General features: G+C 41.2%; 4 non-coding genes across 4 annotated transcripts; all 4 read right to left on the minus strand.

Annotated features, from left to right (window-relative positions):
• Window positions 1-2,123: 2,123 nt before the first annotated feature.
• Window positions 2,124-2,195, minus strand: trnah-gug (transfer RNA histidin (anticodon GUG)). Its single transcript has one exon. It is a non-coding gene; the product is annotated as a tRNA-His (tRNA).
• Window positions 2,196-4,111: 1,916 nt separating this feature from the next.
• trnah-gug (transfer RNA histidin (anticodon GUG)) lies at window positions 4,112-4,183 on the minus strand. Its single transcript has one exon. It is a non-coding gene; the product is annotated as a tRNA-His (tRNA).
• Window positions 4,184-8,094: 3,911 nt separating this feature from the next.
• Window positions 8,095-8,166, minus strand: trnah-gug (transfer RNA histidin (anticodon GUG)). The gene has a single exon. It is a non-coding gene; the product is annotated as a tRNA-His (tRNA).
• A 3,911-nt stretch (window positions 8,167-12,077) lies between these two features.
• Window positions 12,078-12,149, minus strand: trnah-gug (transfer RNA histidin (anticodon GUG)). The gene has a single exon. It is a non-coding gene; the product is annotated as a tRNA-His (tRNA).
• Window positions 12,150-15,095: the final 2,946 nt, after the last annotated feature.

Consider the following 15,095-nt stretch of genomic DNA (forward strand, 5'->3'; position numbering starts at 1 on the left):
TTCTCCCATTGGCTCATTGATATTGCATATCCTTTTATGTAATATGGTTGAAATTTTGTTCTTAAAGCAAGACTCCTATCATCGAATAAAACCTAAGGTCCATTGCCTTGTCATTGCTTTTTCCACAATGCCGTGACTCGGATTCGAACTGAGGTTGCTGCGGCCACAACGCAGAGTACTAACCACTATACGATCACGGCGTGCTACATGGGCCCTGGTGGGCAAGCTCCCAAAATTATTCTAAAGTACAACAACAAAATAGTTTTAATTACTATTTGTGTCCAGTTCCTGTGCAGAAGAACCAGAAACTTTCCTGTTCTCCAGGCAGCACGTCATGATCCTATAGTGCTTAATACTCTTCCTTGTGGCCACACTACCCGGCTTTTTAATTGGAGGCACAGCATTGGGCTTTGGTTTTATAATCACTGCACTTTCTTCTTAACACAAACTGAAGGATCGCTAACAATTCTGTTCTCCCATTGGCTCATTGAGCTTATCCAGTGAATAGCTAAGCCGTGCAAAACAGGAACGTTCCAGATTAGATCCTCATTTTGTGTTGTCTTAACTGGTCTCTGCCAGGGCAAGTCAGCTTCATAGAAATTTACAGCAAAGAAGGAGGCCATTCGACCCCTCGTGTCTGCGCCTGTCGAAAAAGAGCTATCCAAACTAATCCCACTTTCCAGCTCTTGGTCTGCAGCCTTGCAGTTTACGGCACTTCAAGTGCATATCCAAGTACTTTATAAATGTGATGAAGGTTTCTGCCTCTACCACCCTTTCAGGCAGTGAGTTCCAGATCCCCGCCACCCTCTGGGTGAAAAAGGTTCTCCTCAACGCCCCTCTAATCCTACTACCAATTACTTTAAATCTATGTTACCTGGTTATTGACCTCTTTGCTGAGGGAAATAGATCCTTCCTATCCACTCTATCCAGGCCCCTCATCATTTTATACACCTCAATTAAATCCATGTAGACTACATCAAATCTGCTACTCTCATCAACCCTCCTTGTCACCTCATCAGAAAATTCAGTCAAGTTAGTCAGGCACGACCTTCCCTTAACAAATCCACGCTGACCGCCCTTGATTAATCCGTGCCTTTCTAAATAACAATTAATACTGTCCCTCAGATCCTACTATGGTCAAATAGCTCGCTGACGCTCATAGTCAGCAATCACACATGAATAATGGCCAATACTAGAGGCCGCTCGTCACCTCGAAGCCATATTTCAGTATCAATCACCCTCTCAGGTGAAGAGCACAGGTGATAAAGCATAATTGAATATTAAAATTACTTCAAATTATTACTGTAGCAGGCGAAAGTTAAATCAGTATTCCAGAATACTATATCCCTTAATATAAAAATATATGTTTATAATGTTAGAATTATTGATTGTTGAATGTGGTTTCATACATTGATGTAATTTAATTACCTTTGAAATTTTGTTAATAAACCTTGTGATTGAAGCAACACATCAGTTAATTTCCGTTTCTGAATAAAATCTGAGGTCCATTGCCATGTCGTTGCTTATCCACAATGTGACGACTCAGATTCAAACTGAGGTTGCCGCACCCACAATGCAAAGTACCAACCACTATATGATCACCACACGCTACATGAGACCTGACATCCTAGGGCCCAAAAGTATTCTAATGTAGAACCACATTTCCTGTTGTCTGGACAGCACGACGTGATCCTAATACAAAAGCCAAATACTGCGGATGCTGGAAATCTGAAATGAAAACAGAAAATGCTGGAAATACTCAGCAGGTCAGGCAGCATCTGTGGAGAGGGAAACAGAGTTACGGTTACAAGTCGATGACTTTTCGTCAGAACTAAGTGATCCTATAGTGCTTAATACTCTGCCTTGTGGTCTTTTTAATTGGAGTGACAACATTGGGCTTTTTTTGTTTTTCAAATAAACTGTACCTTCTTCCTAACAAAAACTGAAGGATCTTTAACAAAAGACAGCCGACATGTTGAAACATTAAGAATTCTGTTCTCCCATTGGCTCATTGATATTTCATATCCTTTTATGTAATATGGTTGAAATTTTGTTCTTAAAGCAAGACTCCTATCATCGAATAAAACCTAAGGTCCATTGCCTTGTCATTGCTTTTTCCACAATGCCGTGACTCGGATTCGAACCGAGGTTGCTGCGGCCACAACGCAGAGTACTAACCACTATACGATCACGGCGTGCTACATGGGCCCTGGTGGGCAAGCTCCCAAAATTATTCTAAAGTACAACAGCAAAATAGTTTTAATTACTATTTGTGTCCAGTTCCTGTGCAGAAGAACCAGAAACTTTCCTGTTCTCCAGGCAGCACGTCATGATCCTATAGTGCTTAATACTCTGCCTTGTGGCCACACTACCCGGCTTTTTAATTGGAGGCACAGCGTTGGGCTTTGGTTTTATAATCACTGCACTTTCTTCTTAACACAAACTGAAGGATCGCTAACAATTCTGTTCTCCCATTGGCTCATTGAGCTTATCCAGTGAATAGCTAAGCCGTGCAAAACAGGAACGTTCCAGATTAGATCCTCATTTTGTGTTGTCTTAACTGGTCTCTGCCAGGGCAAGTCAGCTTCATAGAAATTTACAGCAAAGAAGGAGGCCATTCGACCCCTCGTGTCTGCGCCTGTCGAAAAAGAGCTATCCAAACTAATCCCACTTTCCAGCTCTTGGTCTGTAGCCTTGCAGTTTACGGCACTTCAAGTGCATATCCAAGTACTTTATAAATGTGATGAAGGTTTCTGCCTCTACCACCCTTTCAGGCAGTTAGTTCCAGATCCCCGCCACCCTCTGAGTGAAAAAGGTTCTCCTCAACTCCCCTCTAATCCTACTACCAATTACTTTAAATCTATGTTACCTGGTTATTGACCTCTTTGCTAAGGGAAATAGATCCTTCCTATCCACTCTATCCAGGCCCCTCATCATTTTATACACCTCAATTAAATCCATGTAGACTACATCAAATCTGCTACTCTCATCAACCCTCCTTGTCACCTCATCAGAAAATTCAGTCAAGTTAGTCAGACACGACCTTCCCTTAACAAATCCACGCTGACCGCCCTTGATTAATCCGTGCCTTTCTAAATAACAATTAATACTGTCCCTCAGATCCTACTATGGTCAAATAGCTCGCTGACGCTCATAGTCAGCAATCACACATGAATAATGGCCAATACTAGAGGCCGCTCGTCACCTCGAAGCCATATTTCAGTATCAATCACCCTCTCAGGTGAAGAGGACAGGTGATAAAGCATAATTGAATATTAAAATTACCTCAAATTATTACTGTAGCAGGCGAAAGTTAAATCAGTATTCCAGAATACTATATCCCTTAATATAAAAATATATGTTTATAATGTTAGAATTATTGATTGTTGAATGTGGTTTCATACATTGATGTAATTTAATTACCTTTGAAATTTTGTTAATAAACCTTGTGATTGAAGCAACACATCAGTTAATTTCCGTTTCTGAATAAAATCTGAGGTCCATTGCCATGTCGTTGCTTATCCACAATGTGACGACTCAGATTCAAACTGAGGTTGCCGCACCCACAATGCAAAGTACCAACCACTATATGATCACCACACGAGACCTGACATCCTAGGGCCCAAAAGTATTCTAATGTAGAACCACATTTCCTGTTGTCTGGACAGCACGACGTGATCCTAATACAAAAGCCAAATACTGCGGATGCTGGAAATCTGAAATGAAAACAGAAAATGCTGGAAATACTCAGCAGGTCAGGCAGCATCTGTGGAGAGGGAAACAGAGTTACGGTTACAAGTCGATGACTTTTCGTCAGAACTAAGTGATCCTATAGTGCTTAATACTCTGCCTTGTGGTCTTTTTAATTGGAGTGACAACATTGGGCTTTTTTTGTTTTTCAAATAAACTGTACCTTCTTCCTAACAAAAACTGAAGGATCTTTAACAAAAGACAGCCGACATGTTGAAACATTAAGAATTCTGTTCTCCCATTGGCTCATTGATATTTCATATCCTTTTATGTAATATGGTTGAAATTTTGTTCTTAAAGCAAGACTCCTATCATCGAATAAAACCTAAGGTCCATTGCCTTGTCATTGCTTTTTCCACAATGCCGTGACTCGGATTCGAACCGAGGTTGCTGCGGCCACAACGCAGAGTACTAACCACTATACGATCACGGCGTGCTACATGGGCCCTGGTGGGCAAGCTCCCAAAATTATTCTAAAGTACAACAGCAAAATAGTTTTAATTACTATTTGTGTCCAGTTCCTGTGCAGAAGAACCAGAAACTTTCCTGTTCTCCAGGCAGCACGTCATGATCCTATAGTGCTTAATACTCTGCCTTGTGGCCACACTACCCGGCTTTTTAATTGGAGGCACAGCGTTGGGCTTTGGTTTTATAATCACTGCACTTTCTTCTTAACACAAACTGAAGGATCGCTAACAATTCTGTTCTCCCATTGGCTCATTGAGCTTATCCAGTGAATAGCTAAGCCGTGCAAAACAGGAACGTTCCAGATTAGATCCTCATTTTGTGTTGTCTTAACTGGTCTCTGCCAGGGCAAGTCAGCTTCATAGAAATTTACAGCAAAGAAGGAGGCCATTCGACCCCTCGTGTCTGCGCCTGTCGAAAAAGAGCTATCCAAACTAATCCCACTTTCCAGCTCTTGGTCTGTAGCCTTGCAGTTTACGGCACTTCAAGTGCATATCCAAGTACTTTATAAATGTGATGAAGGTTTCTGCCTCTACCACCCTTTCAGGCAGTTAGTTCCAGATCCCCGCCACCCTCTGGGTGAAAAAGGTTCTCCTCAACTCCCCTCTAATCCTACTACCAATTACTTTAAATCTATGTTACCTGGTTATTGACCTCTTTGCTAAGGGAAATAGATCCTTCCTATCCACTCTATCCAGGCCCCTCATCATTTTATACACCTCAATTAAATCCATGTAGACTACATCAAATCTGCTACTCTCATCAACCCTCCTTGTCACCTCATCAGAAAATTCAGTCAAGTTAGTCAGACACGACCTTCCCTTAATAAATCCACGCTGACCGCCCTTGATTAATCCGTGCCTTTCTAAATAACAATTAATACTGTCCCTCAGATCCTACTATGGTCAAATAGCTCGCTGACGCTCATAGTCAGCAATCACACATGAATAATGGCCAATACTAGAGGCCGCTCGTCACCTCGAAGCCATATTTCAGTATCAATCACCCTCTCAGGTGAAGAGCACAGGTGATAAAGCATAATTGAATATTAAAATTACTTCAAATTATTACTGTAGCAGGCGAAAGTTAAATCAGTATTCCAGAATACTATATCCCTTAATATAAAAATATATGTTTATAATGTTAGAATTATTGATTGTTGAATGTGGTTTCATACATTGATGTAATTTAATTACCTTTGAAATTTTGTTAATAAACCTTGTGATTGAAGCAACACATCAGTTAATTTCCGTTTCTGAATAAAATCTGAGGTCCATTGCCATGTCGTTGCTTATCCACAATGTGACGACTCAGATTCAAACTGAGGTTGCCGCACCCACAATGCAAAGTACCAACCACTATATGATCACCACACGCTACATGAGACCTGACATCCTAGGGCCCAAAAGTATTCTAATGTAGAACCACATTTCCTGTTGTCTGGACAGCACGACGTGATCCTAATACAAAAGCCAAATACTGCGGATGCTGGAAATCTGAAATGAAAACAGAAAATGCTGGAAATACTCAGCAGGTCAGGCAGCATCTGTGGAGAGGGAAACAGAGTTACGGTTACAAGTCGATGACCTTTCGTCAGAACTAAGTGATCCTATAGTGCTTAATACTCTGCCTTGTGGTCTTTTTAATTGGAGTGACAACATTGGGCTTTTTTTGTTTTTCAAATAAACTGTACCTTCTTCCTAACAAAAACTGAAGGATCTTTAACAAAAGACAGCCGACATGTTGAAACATTAAGAATTCTGTTCTCCCATTGGCTCATTGATATTGCATATCCTTTTATGTAATATGGTTGAAATTTTGTTCTTAAAGCAAGACTCCTATCATCGAATAAAACCTAAGGTCCATTGCCTTGTCATTGCTTTTTCCACAATGCCGTGACTCGGATTCGAACTGAGGTTGCTGCGGCCACAACGCAGAGTACTAACCACTATACGATCACGGCGTGCTACATGGGCCCTGGTGGGCAAGCTCCCAAAATTATTCTAAAGTACAACAACAAAATAGTTTTAATTACTATTTGTGTCCAGTTCCTGTGCAGAAGAACCAGAAACTTTCCTGTTCTCCAGGCAGCACGTCATGATCCTATAGTGCTTAATACTCTTCCTTGTGGCCACACTACCCGGCTTTTTAATTGGAGGCACAGCATTGGGCTTTGGTTTTATAATCACTGCACTTTCTTCTTAACACAAACTGAAGGATCGCTAACAATTCTGTTCTCCCATTGGCTCATTGAGCTTATCCAGTGAATAGCTAAGCCGTGCAAAACAGGAACGTTCCAGATTAGATCCTCATTTTGTGTTGTCTTAACTGGTCTCTGCCAGGGCAAGTCAGCTTCATAGAAATTTACAGCAAAGAAGGAGGCCATTCGACCCCTCGTGTCTGCGCCTGTCGAAAAAGAGCTATCCAAACTAATCCCACTTTCCAGCTCTTGGTCTGTAGCCTTGCAGTTTACGGCACTTCAAGTGCATATCCAAGTACTTTATAAATGTGATGAAGGTTTCTGCCTCTACCACCCTTTCAGGCAGTTAGTTCCAGATCCCCGCCACCCTCTGAGTGAAAAAGGTTCTCCTCAACTCCCCTCTAATCCTACTACCAATTACTTTAAATCTATGTTACCTGGTTATTGACCTCTTTGCTAAGGGAAATAGATCCTTCCTATCCACTCTATCCAGGCCCCTCATCATTTTATACACCTCAATTAAATCCATGTAGACTACATCAAATCTGCTACTCTCATCAACCCTCCTTGTCACCTCATCAGAAAATTCAGTCAAGTTAGTCAGACACGACCTTCCCTTAACAAATCCACGCTGACCGCCCTTGATTAATCCGTGCCTTTCTAAATAACAATTAATACTGTCCCTCAGATCCTACTATGGTCAAATAGCTCGCTGACGCTCATAGTCAGCAATCACACATGAATAATGGCCAATACTAGAGGCCGCTCGTCACCTCGAAGCCATATTTCAGTATCAATCACCCTCTCAGGTGAAGAGGACAGGTGATAAAGCATAATTGAATATTAAAATTACCTCAAATTATTACTGTAGCAGGCGAAAGTTAAATCAGTATTCCAGAATACTATATCCCTTAATATAAAAATATATGTTTATAATGTTAGAATTATTGATTGTTGAATGTGGTTTCATACATTGATGTAATTTAATTACCTTTGAAATTTTGTTAATAAACCTTGTGATTGAAGCAACACATCAGTTAATTTCCGTTTCTGAATAAAATCTGAGGTCCATTGCCATGTCGTTGCTTATCCACAATGTGACGACTCAGATTCAAACTGAGGTTGCCGCACCCACAATGCAAAGTACCAACCACTATATGATCACCACACGAGACCTGACATCCTAGGGCCCAAAAGTATTCTAATGTAGAACCACATTTCCTGTTGTCTGGACAGCACGACGTGATCCTAATACAAAAGCCAAATACTGCGGATGCTGGAAATCTGAAATGAAAACAGAAAATGCTGGAAATACTCAGCAGGTCAGGCAGCATCTGTGGAGAGGGAAACAGAGTTACGGTTACAAGTCGATGACTTTTCGTCAGAACTAAGTGATCCTATAGTGCTTAATACTCTGCCTTGTGGTCTTTTTAATTGGAGTGACAACATTGGGCTTTTTTTGTTTTTCAAATAAACTGTACCTTCTTCCTAACAAAAACTGAAGGATCTTTAACAAAAGACAGCCGACATGTTGAAACATTAAGAATTCTGTTCTCCCATTGGCTCATTGATATTTCATATCCTTTTATGTAATATGGTTGAAATTTTGTTCTTAAAGCAAGACTCCTATCATCGAATAAAACCTAAGGTCCATTGCCTTGTCATTGCTTTTTCCACAATGCCGTGACTCGGATTCGAACCGAGGTTGCTGCGGCCACAACGCAGAGTACTAACCACTATACGATCACGGCGTGCTACATGGGCCCTGGTGGGCAAGCTCCCAAAATTATTCTAAAGTACAACAGCAAAATAGTTTTAATTACTATTTGTGTCCAGTTCCTGTGCAGAAGAACCAGAAACTTTCCTGTTCTCCAGGCAGCACGTCATGATCCTATAGTGCTTAATACTCTGCCTTGTGGCCACACTACCCGGCTTTTTAATTGGAGGCACAGCGTTGGGCTTTGGTTTTATAATCACTGCACTTTCTTCTTAACACAAACTGAAGGATCGCTAACAATTCTGTTCTCCCATTGGCTCATTGAGCTTATCCAGTGAATAGCTAAGCCGTGCAAAACAGGAACGTTCCAGATTAGATCCTCATTTTGTGTTGTCTTAACTGGTCTCTGCCAGGGCAAGTCAGCTTCATAGAAATTTACAGCAAAGAAGGAGGCCATTCGACCCCTCGTGTCTGCGCCTGTCGAAAAAGAGCTATCCAAACTAATCCCACTTTCCAGCTCTTGGTCTGTAGCCTTGCAGTTTACGGCACTTCAAGTGCATATCCAAGTACTTTATAAATGTGATGAAGGTTTCTGCCTCTACCACCCTTTCAGGCAGTTAGTTCCAGATCCCCGCCACCCTCTGGGTGAAAAAGGTTCTCCTCAACTCCCCTCTAATCCTACTACCAATTACTTTAAATCTATGTTACCTGGTTATTGACCTCTTTGCTAAGGGAAATAGATCCTTCCTATCCACTCTATCCAGGCCCCTCATCATTTTATACACCTCAATTAAATCCATGTAGACTACATCAAATCTGCTACTCTCATCAACCCTCCTTGTCACCTCATCAGAAAATTCAGTCAAGTTAGTCAGACACGACCTTCCCTTAATAAATCCACGCTGACCGCCCTTGATTAATCCGTGCCTTTCTAAATAACAATTAATACTGTCCCTCAGATCCTACTATGGTCAAATAGCTCGCTGACGCTCATAGTCAGCAATCACACATGAATAATGGCCAATACTAGAGGCCGCTCGTCACCTCGAAGCCATATTTCAGTATCAATCACCCTCTCAGGTGAAGAGCACAGGTGATAAAGCATAATTGAATATTAAAATTACCTCAAATTATTACTGTAGCAGGCGAAAGTTAAATCAGTATTCCAGAATACTATATCCCTTAATATAAAAATATATGTTTATAATGTTAGAATTATTGATTGTTGAATGTGGTTTCATACATTGATGTAATTTAATTACCTTTGAAATTTTGTTAATAAACCTTGTGATTGAAGCAACACATCAGTTAATTTCCGTTTCTGAATAAAATCTGAGGTCCATTGCCATGTCGTTGCTTATCCACAATGTGACGACTCAGATTCAAACTGAGGTTGCCGCACCCACAATGCAAAGTACCAACCACTATATGATCACCACACGAGACCTGACATCCTAGGGCCCAAAAGTATTCTAATGTAGAACCACATTTCCTGTTGTCTGGACAGCACGACGTGATCCTAATACAAAAGCCAAATACTGCGGATGCTGGAAATCTGAAATGAAAACAGAAAATGCTGGAAATACTCAGCAGGTCAGGCAGCATCTGTGGAGAGGGAAACAGAGTTACGGTTACAAGTCGATGACCTTTCGTCAGAACTAAGTGATCCTATAGTGCTTAATACTCTGCCTTGTGGTCTTTTTAATTGGAGTGACAACATTGGGCTTTTTTTGTTTTTCAAATAAACTGTACCTTCTTCCTAACAAAAACTGAAGAATCTTTAACAAAAGACAGCCGACATGTTGAAACATTAAGAATTCTGTTCTCCCATTGGCTCATTGATATTTCATATCCTTTTATGTAATATGGTTGAAATTTTGTTCTTAAAGCAAGACTCCTATCATCGAATAAAACCTAAGGTCCATTGCCTTGTCATTGCTTTTTCCACAATGCCGTGACTCGGATTCGAACCGAGGTTGCTGCAGCCACAACGCAGAGTACCAACCACTATACGATCACGGCGTGCTACATGGGCCCTGGTGGGCAAGCTCCCAAAATTATTCTAAAGTACAACAACAAAATAGTTTTAATTACTATTTGTGTCCAGTTCCTGTGCAGAAGAACCAGAAACTTTCCTGTTCTCCAGGCAGCACGTCATGATCCTATAGTGCTTAATACTCTGCCTTGTGGCCACACTACCCGGCTTTTTAATTGGAGGCACAGCGTTGGGCTTTGGTTTTATAATCACTGCACTTTCTTCTTAACACAAACTGAAGGATCGCTAACAATTCTGTTCTCCCATTGGCTCATTGAGCTTATCCAGTGAATAGCTAAGCCGTGCAAAACAGGAACGTTCCAGATTAGATCCTCATTTTGTGTTGTCTTAACTGGTCTCTGCCAGGGCAAGTCAGCTTCATAGAAATTTACAGCAAAGAAGGAGGCCATTCGACCCCTCGTGTCTGCGCCTGTCGAAAAAGAGCTATCCAAACTAATCCCACTTTCCAGCTCTTGGTCTGCAGCCTTGCAGTTTACGGCACTTCAAGTGCATATCCAAGTACTTTATAAATGTGATGAAGGTTTCTGCCTCTACCACCCTTTCAGGCAGTGAGTTCCAGATCCCCGCCACCCTCTGGGTGAAAAAGGTTCTCCTCAACGCCCCTCTAATCCTACTACCAATTACTTTAAATCTATGTTACCTGGTTATTGACCTCTTTGCTAAGGGAAATAGATCCTTCCTATCCACTCTATCCAGGCCCCTCATCATTTTATACACCTCAATTAAATCCATGTAGACTACATCAAATCTGCTACTCTCATCAACCCTCCTTGTTACCTCATCAGAAAATTCAGTCAAGTTAGTCAGACACGACCTTCCCTTAACAAATCCACGCTGACCGCCCTTGATTAATCCGTGCCTTTCTAAATAACAATTAATACTGTCCCTCAGATCCTACTATGGTCAAATAGCTCGCTGACGCTCATAGTCAGCAATCACACATGAATAATGGCCAATACTAGAGGCCGCTCGTCACCTCGAAGCCATATTTCAGTATCAATCACCCTCTCAGGTGAAGAGCACAGGTGATAAAGCATAATTGAATATTAAAATTACTTCAAATTATTACTGTAGCAGGCGAAAGTTAAATCAGTATTCCAGAATACTATATCCCTTAATATAAAAATATATGTTTATAATGTTAGAATTATTGATTGTTGAATGTGGTTTCATACATTGATGTAATTTAATTACCTTTGAAATTTTGTTAATAAACCTTGTGATTGAAGCAACACATCAGTTAATTTCCGTTTCTGAATAAAATCTGAGGTCCATTGCCATGTCGTTGCTTATCCACAATGTGACGACTCAGATTCAAACTGAGGTTGCCGCACCCACAATGCAAAGTACCAACCACTATATGATCACCACACGCTACATGAGACCTGACATCCTAGGGCCCAAAAGTATTCTAATGTAGAACCACATTTCCTGTTGTCTGGACAGCACGACGTGATCCTAATACAAAAGCCAAATACTGCGGATGCTGGAAATCTGAAATGAAAACAGAAAATGCTGGAAATACTCAGCAGGTCAGGCAGCATCTGTGGAGAGGGAAACAGAGTTACGGTTACAAGTCGATGACCTTTCGTCAGAACTAAGTGATCCTATAGTGCTTAATACTCTGCCTTGTGGTCTTTTTAATTGGAGTGACAACATTGGGCTTTTTTTGTTTTTCAAATAAACTGTACCTTCTTCCTAACAAAAACTGAAGGATCTTTAACAAAAGACAGCCGACATGTTGAAACATTAAGAATTCTGTTCTCCCATTGGCTCATTGATATTTCATATCCTTTTATGTAATATGGTTGAAATTTTGTTCTTAAAGCAAGACTCCTATCATCGAATAAAACCTAAGGTCCATTGCCTTGTCATTGCTTTTTCCACAATGCCGTGACTCGGATTCGAACCGAGGTTGCTGCGGCCACAACGCAGAGTACTAACCACTATACGATCACGGCGTGCTACATGGGCCCTGGTGGGCAAGCTCCCAAAATTATTCTAAAGTACAACAACAAAATAGTTTTAATTACTATTTGTGTCCAGTTCCTGTGCAGAAGAACCAGAAACTTTCCTGTTCTCCAGGCAGCACGTCATGATCCTATAGTGCTTAATACTCTTCCTTGTGGCCACACTACCCGGCTTTTTAATTGGAGGCACAGCGTTGGGCTTTGGTTTTATAATCACTGCACTTTCTTCTTAACACAAACTGAAGGATCGCTAACAATTCTGTTCTCCCATTGGCTCATTGAGCTTATCCAGTGAATAGCTAAGCCGTGCAAAACAGGAACGTTCCAGATTAGATCCTCATTTTGTGTTGTCTTAACTGGTCTCTGCCAGGGCAAGTCAGCTTCATAGAAATTTACAGCAAAGAAGGAGGCCATTCGACCCCTCGTGTCTGCGCCTGTCGAAAAAGAGCTATCCAAACTAATCCCACTTTCCAGCTCTTGGTCTGCAGCCTTGCAGTTTACGGCACTTCAAGTGCATATCCAAGTACTTTATAAATGTGATGAAGGTTTCTGCCTCTACCACCCTTTCAGGCAGTGAGTTCCAGATCCCCGCCACCCTCTGGGTGAAAAAGGTTCTCCTCAACGCCCCTCTAATCCTACTACCAATTACTTTAAATCTATGTTACCTGGTTATTGACCTCTTTGCTGAGGGAAATAGATCCTTCCTATCCACTCTATCCAGGCCCCTCATCATTTTATACACCTCAATTAAATCCATGTAGACTACATCAAATCTGCTACTCTCATCAACCCTCCTTGTTACCTCATCAGAAAATTCAGTCAAGTTAGTCAGGCACGACCTTCCCTTAACAAATCCACGCTGACCGCCCTTGATTAATCCGTGCCTTTCTAAATAACAATTAATACTGTCCCTCAGATCCTACTATGGTCAAATAGCTCGCTGACGCTCATAGTCAGCAATCACACATGAATAATGGCCAATACTAGAGGCCGCTCGTCACCTCGAAGCCATATTTCAGTATCAATCACCCTCTCAGGTGAAGAGCACAGGTGATAAAGCATAATTGAATATTAAAATTACTTCAAATTATTACTGTAGCAGGCGAAAGTTAAATCAGTATTCCAGAATACTATATCCCTTAATATAAAAATATATGTTTATAATGTTAGAATTATTGATTGTTGAATGTGGTTTCATACATTGATGTAATTTAATTACCTTTGAAATTTTGTTAATAAACCTTGTGATTGAAGCAACACATCAGTTAATTTCCGTTTCTGAATAAAATCTGAGGTCCATTGCCATGTCGTTGCTTATCCACAATGTGACGACTCAGATTCAAACTGAGGTTGCCGCACCCACAATGCAAAGTACCAACCACTATATGATCACCACACGAGACCTGACATCCTAGGGCCCTAAAGTATTCTAATGTAGAACCACATTTCCTGTTGTCTGGACAGCACGACGTGATCCTAATACAAAAGCCAAATACTGCGGATGCTGGAAATCTGAAATGAAAACAGAAAATGCTGGAAATACTCAGCAGGTCAGGCAGCATCTGTGGAGAGGGAAACAGAGTTACGGTTACAAGTCGATGACTTTTCGTCAGAACTAAGTGATCCTATAGTGCTTAATACTCTGCCTTGTGGTCTTTTTAATTGGAGTGACAACATTGGGCTTTTTTTGTTTTTCAAATAAACTGTACCTTCTTCCTAACAAAAACTGAAGGATCTTTAACAAAAGACAGCCGACATGTTGAAACATTAAGAATTCTGTTCTCCCATTGGCTCATTGATATTTCATATCCTTTTATGTAATATGGTTGAAATTTTGTTCTTAAAGCAAGACTCCTATCATCGAATAAAACCTAAGGTCCATTGCCTTGTCATTGCTTTTTCCACAATGCCGTGACTCGGATTCGAACCGAGGTTGCTGCGGCCACAACGCAGAGTACGAACCACTATACGATCACGGCGTGCTACATGGGCCCTGGTGGACAAGCTCCCAAAATTATTCTAAAGTACAACAGCAAAATAGTTTTAATTACTATTTGTGTCCAGTTCCTGTGCAGAAGAACCAGAAACTTTCCTGTTCTCCAGGCAGCACGTCATGATCCTATAGTGCTTAATACTCTGCCTTGTGGCCACACTACCCGGCTTTTTAATTGGAGGCACAGCGTTGGGCTTTGGTTTTATAATCACTGCACTTTCTTCTTAACACAAACTGAAGGATCGCTAACAATTCTGTTCTCCCATTGAGCTTATCCAGTGAATAGCTAAGCCGTGCAAAACAGGAACGTTCCAGATTAGATCCTCATTTTGTGTTGTCTTAACTGGTCTCTGCCAGGGCAAGTCAGCTTCATAGAAATTTACAGCAAAGAAGGAGCCCATTCGACCCCTCGTGTCTGCGCCTGTCGAAAAAGAGCTATCCAAACTAATCCCACTTTCCAGCTCTTGGTCTGTAGCCTTGCAGTTTACGGCACTTCAAGTGCATATCCAAGTACTTTATAAATGTGATGAAGGTTTCTGCCTCTACCACCCTTTCAGGCAGTGAGTTCCAGATCCCCGCCACCCTCTGGGTGAAAAAGGTTCTCCTCAACGCCCCTCTAATCCTACTACCAATTACTTTAAATCTATGTTACCTGGTTATTGACCTCTTTGCTAAGGGAAATAGATCCTTCCTATCCACTCTATCCAGGCCCCTCATCATTTTATACACCTCAATTAAATCCATGTAGACTACATCAAATCTGCTACTCTCATCAACCCTCCTTGTTACCTCATCAGAAAATTCAGTCAAGTTAGTCAGACACGACCTTCCCTTAACAAATCCGCGCTGACCGCCCTTGATTAATCCGTGTCTTTCTAAATAACAATTAATACTGTCCCTCAGATCCTACTATGGTCAAATAGCTCGCTGACGCTCATAGTCAG

Source organism: Somniosus microcephalus, chromosome 22, assembly GCF_052327205.1.
Source record: "Somniosus microcephalus isolate GS21.2 chromosome 22, FLI_Smic_1.0, whole genome shotgun sequence".
NCBI lineage: Eukaryota > Metazoa > Chordata > Chondrichthyes > Squaliformes > Somniosidae > Somniosus > Somniosus microcephalus.